Source organism: Miscanthus floridulus, chromosome 10 (genome assembly GCF_019320115.1).
Source record: "Miscanthus floridulus cultivar M001 chromosome 10, ASM1932011v1, whole genome shotgun sequence".
Lineage (NCBI taxonomy): Eukaryota > Viridiplantae > Streptophyta > Magnoliopsida > Poales > Poaceae > Miscanthus > Miscanthus floridulus.
Window position 1 is genome coordinate 99,870,734 of NC_089589.1, and position 9,986 is coordinate 99,880,719.

Sequence of the window (9,986 nt, forward strand, 5' to 3'; positions counted from 1 at the left end):
TGGACATTTGTGCAAGGCTCAAATTATGGTGAATCCATCATCCAAACGGTTGGTGTTAATGAACACATTTTAATTCCTAACTAATTATTCCATGGTGGTCAAGATCATCATTGTTAGTATGTGATGCTATAATTAGTTTTTAGAAGTAGAGTAGAATAGTTGTTCTTCAATATTGTGCAATAATTGTTTTTACTACGATTTTCAATTTACAGGGCCGGGGCTACCAATTTCAATTTTCCAATAATTAGTGTACAATAATGTTTTTCAAAAATGGTACTTTTGAGCTACAATTGTTGTTCATGAAGCTTGATTTCTTATTAATTCTTTGTAATTACTATCTCAGTATTTTTTGTGCAAAGATGGATCGAGAGTGGATGCATCTGTCCCGAACGAACAAGCGGTACATGCATGGCGTCAGCCAGTTTATCACCGATGCCAAAGCCCATGCTGGGAATGGGAACCCTGTCTTCTGCCCATGCAAAGATTGCAAGAATCATAGGAACTTTCATCAAATTGAGTCTATACGATCGCACTTGATTACCAGGGGGTTTATGCCAAACTATACAAAATGGACTATGCATGGCGAGGTTGGTATGAATGTTCTGCAGGAAAACGATGATGATGTGGACATGCCTGACGTAGCCATCCACGATGCTGACGAGGAACCCAGTGTCAACACGGAACCTATGGCCACAGTTAATAATGTGTTTAGGAACACGCTAGCTGACGACACCGAGGATAACGATGGTATTTCTCAGCTGCTACGTAATGTAGAGATCGGATGTCTTAGTGAAAGACAACTGAGAAAGCTAGAGAAAATGAGACAAGATGGCAAAACACCATTGTATAGGAATTGTCCAATGAGCAAACTGAAAGCCAGCATCATGATGTTAGAGTTCAAATTGATAAACGGATTGAGTGATAAAGGCTTTGATCAGTTGTTAGGTATAATAAGGAAAATGCTCCCAGAAAAAAATGAGTTGCCAGAAAAGACATACTTGGCCAAGCAAATGATCTACCCCATCGGCCTCGAGGTTGAAAAAATCCACGCATGTTCCAATGATTGCATATTGTACTGTGGAGAAAAATACAAAGACTTAGACAAGTGTCCCAAGTGTGAAGCTCCATGGTACAAGGAAGGGCCGTCAGATGAGGGTACCAAGACCAGAGGAGGTCCCGTAAAGGTCGTTTGGTATTTTCCTATAGCTCCCCGAGTGCATAGGCTGTTTGCATGTGCAAAGTCAGCCAAGCTATTGCGCTGGTATGGTGAAGAGCATAAGAAAGATACAATGATGAGGCACCCTGCCGATGGGCATGACTGGAGGACTGTCAATACTGTGTTCTATAAGGACATCGGTGGAGAGGTAAGGCACCTTTGGTTTGCTTTGAGCACAGATGGGATGAATCCTTTTGACCAGGTTAGAAGCAATCATAGCACCTGGCCAGTGACGCTCTATATATACAACCTTCCACCTTGGGTCTGTATGAAGCGGTCGTACATCCAGATGCCACTACTGATCCAAGGGCCAAGACAACCTAGGAATAACATCGATGTGTTTCTGGAACCAGTGATCGATGAACTAGTGGAGATGTTTGAAAAGGGTGTGCCGGATGTTTGGGACGAGTACAAAAAGTAACATGTCACGATCAAGGGAGTACTTATCGCTACAATCACCGACCTGCCAGGTCGAGGTTCATTGTCCGAAGAGAAGACAAAAGGCTATACTGGATGTGTCGAGTGCTTGGACGACACCGATGCGGTAAATCTGCCAAATAACTCAAAGATAGTTTATATGGGACACCGTAGGTTCCTACCTAAGGATCACCCTTACCGTAGGAATAGAAAAGATTTCAACGGTACTATTGAGAAACGCTTAGCTCCAAAATATCAAGACGGGCCTGCGATACTTCGAGAACTCAACAAACTAGAGGTTCTCCTTGGGAAGGGGGACAATGCAGTAGCAGCGCCTGATGGGAGCGTTTGGAAGAAAAAATCGGTTTTCTAGAAACTACCTTACTGGGCATTTCTGAGTGTACACCACTGTCTTGATCCCATGCACATCACTAAAAACGTGTGTGCTAACACTCTTAACACCTTGATGGACACCGGGGGGACATCGAAGGATTCACTAGCCACACGCCTGGACATGCAACACTTGGGAATCAGGAAGGAGCTGCATCCCGTGGAGCTAGAGAATGGCCAGTTCGAACTTCCGGTTGCGTCATGGACATTGAAGAAGGAAGAAAAGCGTGCGTTTATTTCTTTCTTCAATGAACTCAAAGTCCCGACGGGCTACTGTGCGAACCCAAAGAGCCTAGTGAACATGAGAGAACTCAAGTTCAACTATGGCCCTATGAAGGCCCATGACTGTCATGTCATTATGACTCAGCTGCTCCCTGTTGCCCTGCGTGGTATCCTCCCCCCAAAGGTCCGCGCCCCAATCATAAAGCTTTGCTCGTTCTTCAATGCGATCTCAAAAAAGGTCATTGATGTGTCCACGCTAGAGCAGCTGCAGCGGGACATAGCCGAAACTCTCGTTAGGCTTGAGATGCATTTCCCGCCGACTTACTTTGATATCTCATTGCATCTGCTCATTCATCTTGTTGACTAAATTAGAGCCCTTGGCCCAATGTACCTGCATCAGATGTTCTCTTTCGAAAGATTGATGAAAGTTTTTAGAAGGTATGTTAGGAACAGATTCAGGCCAGAAGGGGGCATGGTTGAAGGATGGTCAATGGAGGAGGCCATTGAGTTCTGCATATATTATCCGGACATCAAAAGGGTCGGAGTTCCATAATCTCGTCACGAGGGAAGACTACGTGGCAAAGGAACGATCGGGGAGAAATCTGTTACAGTAGACGACCTTGTTTCTTTCAGACAGGCATAGTTCGCTGTTCTCCAGCAAGCTGAGGGTGTGACGCCATACATTGACGAGCACAGGCAATCGCTGCAAACTCTATATTCGAGCGAGTCACAGGCTTGGCTGGATAAAAAATATAAGGAGGAATTTGTCAGCTGGTTGCGACGTTGCTTGCTTGGAATAAAGTTGGGTAATCAACTGGATGCCTTAGCCAAGGGACCTTCGAGTACATATCTTAAGTATCATATGTATGAGATCAATGGATTCACATTTTACACAAAAAAGCAAGATGTAAAGAGCACATACCAAAATTGTGGTGTTCGTTTTGATGCTCACGACGAAAACGGCAATGTGCAGGCGACATACTATGGTTTCATAGAGGAGATATGGGAGCTAGCCTATGGTCCATTGAAGGCAGCTCTTTTTTGCTACTAGTGGGTCCAGCTCGAGGAAATCAACACTAATAGCGAAGGGTTCACTACCGTTGATCTCACTAAGACCGCATACAAAGATGACCCCTTCATCCTTGCAAGAGATGTTATGCAAGTCTTCTATGCAAGGTACAACAAGACAAAAGGAAGGCTAAAAGTAGTCCTAGAAGGGAAAAGGAAGATTATAGGTGTCGATGGAGTGACGGACGAAGACTACAGGGGCTATCAAGAAATGCCTCCATTCGGGGCGAACGTACCCCTACCTATCCTTCAAGAGGGTGACGAACCTGCTTACGTACGAATTGATCACAATGAGGCCCTCATTGTTGATGCACCTAAAGATAGTTAGATATTGTTAACTATGTAATCATTATGTAGACGTTGTATCAGTAATTCGCACTAAATATTTAATTTATATTTTGTGCGCATCTCTACAATTTAATTATTGACTATGTAATCAAATATTAAGATGATGTTCACAAACACTATTATTTGATAATTATAGACCATTAGTTAATTATCATAGAATTAAATAATCAAGACACAAATTTTTGTGTTATTTTAGATATATCGTTGTTGTTAAAACTTTTCCACTGTAGTATCTAAATAACTATATCCTTTACATATATGCACCTTCACTATCGGTTCTATTTAGAAACCGGCAGTGATAGTCACCTTCACTATCGGTTCTATTTAAGAACCGGCAGTGATAGTAACTTTCACTGTCGGTTCTATTTAAATACCGGCAGTGATGTCCATGCCCCCCTATATAAAACAAACTGCCGGCCACATACATCGATCCCACCCACGAACTCTCTCAGTCTCATTTCTCACATTTCACTCTCACTTCTCAAGACAAGCACTCTCTCTGTACGTGATTTGGTCATGGCTCCTGCATTTTTCAATGGTATTGATATGTTGTCTTCTCCAATATTCTATCTATATTTATATTCATGTTTCTTTGCATTCTACATTTATATATATTCTTATTCCTTGCATTCGATCTATATTTAATTATGTTGCCACATTTTACTTGGAAGAATCTTTTGTGCATATATTTTATGTTCATATTTTTTTTTGCATTTTATCGATCAGGTGATTTGAACAACGGACCTCCCCCACCACAAGAACCAGGTTTCCACCCTGGCGATGAGCCATTCGCTCCTAATGTGGCCATTCCACGGTTCCCTGTTCCAGCTATTGTATGAAATATTTTTCAACATCTTTTGTTTTTTTATGCTAATAAATAACTGTAATTAGTTTAATATCATTGTTGCATGCATATATGTCGCATACTATATCCACAATAGATTAGCTGCGAACAACACTTAGCTGGTTCTTTATCTCGGACATCGTCGAGAACATGTCATCTAATGCAAGTGGTCGGCTATGGACGTGTGAACTCAGTTTTTTCATCCCTGTGAGGGGTTCAAATCATCGGAACCATATCCACGGGACGGGAATACAGAGCCCGGACGTGATAAGCGCCCAATTAAGTGGCGTGCGCATTTGTTTAGAGGCACTTCGACGTATTTGCTATGATGTGCCTAATTTCTTGCACTTCAAGGCACTTTCTTTGAATGCTGGTGATGTCCCCGTCCCGCAAGCAAGCGAATGGTTTGCGAGCTAAAACCATGGGGATGTGGTAAAATGGCCACTTATACCTGAATCGTGGTTATTTGTTGTTTAATATTGTAATAACATTCTCTAATTTTTTTCTTTTTCTCCATATGCAGATTGCGCTACAGGACCTTACCTATGCTGCATGTGGCTTGTGGGCCGTTCTAGACCAAGCTATGGAGCAACTCGGGTACGATTGGGACTTCTGCAATGGAAACCTCGGCCAGCTCACTATAGAAGGACACCAGTACTGCATAAGGATTACTAACAGGGGCATTGGTCATTCAGTAGGTTATATCTATGGCCGACCATTCTTTCGGTATTATGAGGCACGAGAGAGTGCACTCATACGGGCATTGGACTTCATCGATACAAGCAGATACATAATCCGTGACATCAATTACCATATATGGCTACAGAGGCATATTAGTGTGCGTGGCCTGATCGATCCCGACAGTGATTCTGATAATAATTAATGTTTATTTAGCTAGGTTTTCAAGGTCGTAGTTTAATTGGGTTCTAATTTTAATATGTACGGCTTTGTGTGTTTAATTATTGTCATGCATGTAATTCGTGTAACATTCTGGTGTCGTATTTGTCTCCAAATTATTCTCAGGCTTGCACATGCCACGTGTAAAGGAAACACCAAGTTTGGGATTTTCCGGAGATGGTTTGCTACTTTCTGAGGTTTAATTGAATTTCCGTGCGATGACACCGTTTAATTATAGGTTGAACTGAGTCTACCCACGAAAAGATCTGGAATGGTGTCAAACTTTTACACAGGCTTTAATGTGCCCTAGGGATAAGAATTTTGTGGAGGTGGATTAAAAAATCTATTGGGTCCAAGATGAAATTCACCCTCTTTTGTCTTATTTGGCACAGAAAAAATATAATAAATAAAAAAAAAGAATAGAAAAACCTAAGATCCTGTGTCGAGTCTTAATTTGGCTGTACATGCTTGCCAAAAAAATTTCAAGCCATTTCGACATAGGCAGAGTATACATGCTTCACAGAGGTATATGTGCCCTTTCATCGAACCATGACTATACACATAGGTTATCAAGGTTTCTATGGTTCATAGGCATTCCGGTGTTGTATTGGTCTCAAACTTTTTCTTAGGCTTTCACGTGCCACGTGTGAAGGAAACACCAAGTTTGGGATTTTCCGGAGAAGGTTTGCTACTTTCCGAGGTTTAATTGAATTTTCGCGCGACGACACCATTTAATTATAGATTGAACTGAGTCTACCCACGAAAAGATCCGGAATGGTGCTAAACTTTTACACAGGCTCTAATGTGCCCTAGGGATAAGAATTTTGTGGAGGTGGATGAAAAAATCTATTGGGTCCAAGATGAAATTCACCCTCTTTTGTCTCATTTGGCACAGAGAAAAATATAATAAATAAAAAAATGAACAGAAAAATCTAAGATCCTGTGTGGGGTCCTAATTTGGGTGTACACGGTTGCCAAAAAAATTCAAGCCATTTCAACATAGGAATACATATGCTTCTATTTATTCAGTATATAAAAGAATTTTTTTAATATATATAAATATCACTGTCGGTTTCAAGAAACCGACAGTGACGAGAAGAAACCGACAGCGACGCTTGTATCACTGGCGGTTTATTTTGAAAACCGGTAGTGATATATAAAAAATTAAAAAAAATTGTGCCAGCCCTCGGGTTTGAGCTCGGGTCTCGGGCTACAGAGTTCAGACACTTAACTGCTACGCTAGTATAGGATGTGTGTCATGTTTTATTTATTTCATCTTTTTGACCTTTAGACCACTTAATAAATTATAAAATTAAACCAAAAAAATTGGGTTGCCCGGGATTCGAACACGGGTATCGGGGGCTAAGTTGCGGGGTCTTAACCGTTGAGCCAGTAGGAGGTATTCGAAAGAAGTGGAAAAGATAAGTTACTTATGCTATAACCACTATATGGAAATTACTGCTGGTTTAAAGAATGGCCCGGTAGTGATGTGACAGATGACAGACATGCTGCAACACGGTATTATCTAGAAGAGCAACAGTCCTGTTGGTCCCAACGATCTCCGGTACATAGCATATCATATACTACGGTCTTCGTGACAACGAGGTAAGCAAAATGAGGCCATACAAAATGCAACTTCCAATATGTAAGCAAATAAAACGAGAGGTCATGCAATGCAAAGTATCAACCCAAGGTGATGATGATCAAACAAAGGATTCGACAGCACGGTTTTTTTCAGCACCAGTAAATTATTACATCGACCTAAGGCATTGATTAATCACTAGTGCTACTAATTACTGCCGGTGCTGCCGCATGCATCGTCCCCCGGCTGCCGGCGGTGGTGCTCCTCTTGGCGCTTCTTTCGCTCAGCCCTACGCCGGCGCCGCCATTCCGCGTCCATCGTGAGACGCCGCTCGGCCTCCTCCTAGCGGCGGTGCTCCTCCTCCTTGGAGATCTCGACGACACGCTTCAGGATGCAGTCGTTGGTCTCCTTCTGTGTGATGGCGCGGAGGTGTCGGTCCTCCTCCTCCTTCCGAGCCGTCTCTAACAAGTTGAAGACGACCTCGTCCACCGGAAGAGGTTTCGGTTCCTCCTCCGATGCAGTCTCATGGTCCGGATCGTCCTCGAGGTCCGATTCGGACGACGGCGTCGGTGGAGGCATCGGGGGGCGACTTGAGGATGATGGGTTCAGCTTTGCCCATGTTGTCTTCAAGCGGCGAGGCATTGTGCGTGGCGATGGGTCGAGGGCTAGGGCGAGGTGTACGTGGGAAGGGCGGTGCTTCGCTTTCTTGACGCGCGGTGGTGTGCCGGCTGACTATGTGCATGGGGGCCTAGCTTATATAGGCGTGTCGGTGGGTGGAATTGATCACGGTGCAATAACTCGCACCCCTCAGAAGATGGAGCGCGCCTGCGTTGGGAACGCCATTGAACCACCATTGCGCCTGCGTTGGGAAGACGGAGCGTGCCTGCGTTTGGGAACCGGCGCGAGCAGCCGATGGATGGGTAAACGCGACATCTCTTCATGGGGAACTGAAGGGCTCTTCATGGGAATCGTGTTTCATGGACCAGGTAATTAAAACAACGGCTCTTCATAGGAACCGCGCGACTAGCGTGGCCAGGGAGTTGAAGGGCCTACGCGCAAAGTAGGGACAGATAATCACTCAAAGGAATAAATTCCTTCAAACTTTCCAAAATCAGGTGATAGCTCAATGGTTTGTTTGCTACTCTGGAACTTGTAGGCTTCGGTTCGATTCAGGGATGCAACACATTTATTTTATCTTTTTGACCTTTAGACCGCTTAATAAATTATAAAATTAAACCAAAAAAAATTGGGTTGCCTAGGACTCGAACATGGGTCTTGGGGGCTAAGTTGAGGGGTCTTAACCGTTGCGCAAGTAGGAGTTCGAAAGAAAATGGAAACTTATCCTACTTAACACCTAAGTTAAACCTAACTGCTACACAACATCACTACCGGTTTGGGGAATGACCCGACAGTGATGTACACCATCACTGTCGGTTTGCAAGCACAACCGGCAGTGATGAGCTATTTTCCAAAATAAATTAATAATTTATAAAATAGAACAAAAAAAATTGGGCCGCCTGGGACTTGAACACGGGTCTCGGGGGCTAAGTTGAGGGGTCTTAACCGTTGCGCCAGTAGGAGGAGTTCGAAAGAAAATGAAAACTTATCCTACTTAACACCTAACTTAACACCTAACTGCTATAGGACATCACTGCCGGTTTGGGGAGTGACCCGGCAGTGATGTGCCCCATCATTGTCGGTTTACAAGCAGAACCGGCAGTGATGAGCTACTGCTTTAAAAGTGGCACGGGTTGAAATTATCCCAATTGATTTCAACCCCGCGCCAACCCCTCCCCCCGGGCCGCCGGAGCACCAACCCACGCTAGAGCACCGCCCCACGCCATCCACCGCCCCATGTCGGAGCACCGCCCCATGCCGGAGCACCTCCCCACGCTGAAGCACCGCCCCACGCCATCCACCGCCCCAAGCCGGAGCACCGTGCCGTCCGTCCCACCACCGAGGCCTTCAGGAGCACGCAGACAGCTACTTTCCCACCCCCATGGTGAGTGTGTGGATCACTGCCCGCTACGTGTTTGATAAAATGTCCCATAGCTGCTTACTTGAATCAGTTTGATCATGCAGTGTGTGCTGTCATACAGTTTGATCATGCAGCTGTGAATGCTAGAACCTAGGTTTGCCACACAGTGTGTGCTATCTATTTCTTTGTGTTTCTGGACGCATTGCTAGTAAGTAGTACATTGTTACTTAGTAGCACGTTGCTCAGCTCTATTCATCAGTATACTGATAAGAACAAAAGCGTAATTTTATTTTTGGTTACCAGGATAAACATAGCAGGGACTCGTAATACTTGACAGAAATTACTCTCTAAACGTTAATGGTAGTTTATTTTCGGAGTACTTGCATTTTCTCTGTGAAACAAACTTACGTTTTCTCTATGAAACCATCTTGTGCATCATTGGAGCTTGGCCAGATACATATGTGAAACCAATGGCTGGCCTCACCTCGTAGCTTGCAATTGCAACTGCCCTCCCATCAGGTGGGTACTCAATGTTTTTGGAACTGTGCCACCGATGCTCAATGTTTTTGGATGTGAGGATGGAGTATATATACTTTAGACCTATAGAACTAATATATGTCCAAACTTGTCATGGAATTCTCCATGCTATTAGCATAAAGTTACATAATTATTAACTTATGCAAGATTACAAGTAATACATAGTTATGTAGCCTTGTGCATTAAACTAGGAATATTTTCCAACAATCCTATCTTATTATGAGTTTTTGCATGTCACTTTCCTGGGATAGCATGAGATGCATATTTGCCCCTACCAACCATGTAAGTTTTAGATCAAAGTATCACTAATTTGGAAAGATGCTTACCTGCACTGATACTTGTGAAAGAACCTCGTGCCGATGGTGGGGGGATTTATAGTGAGACTGAAGAGTCTTAGACATCTCTAGGAGTATATCTAAAAGTCTTAAACTGGCTCTCTAAATCATCATTTGGTTTTTAACGAATAAAAAATATTCTTTATATCTTT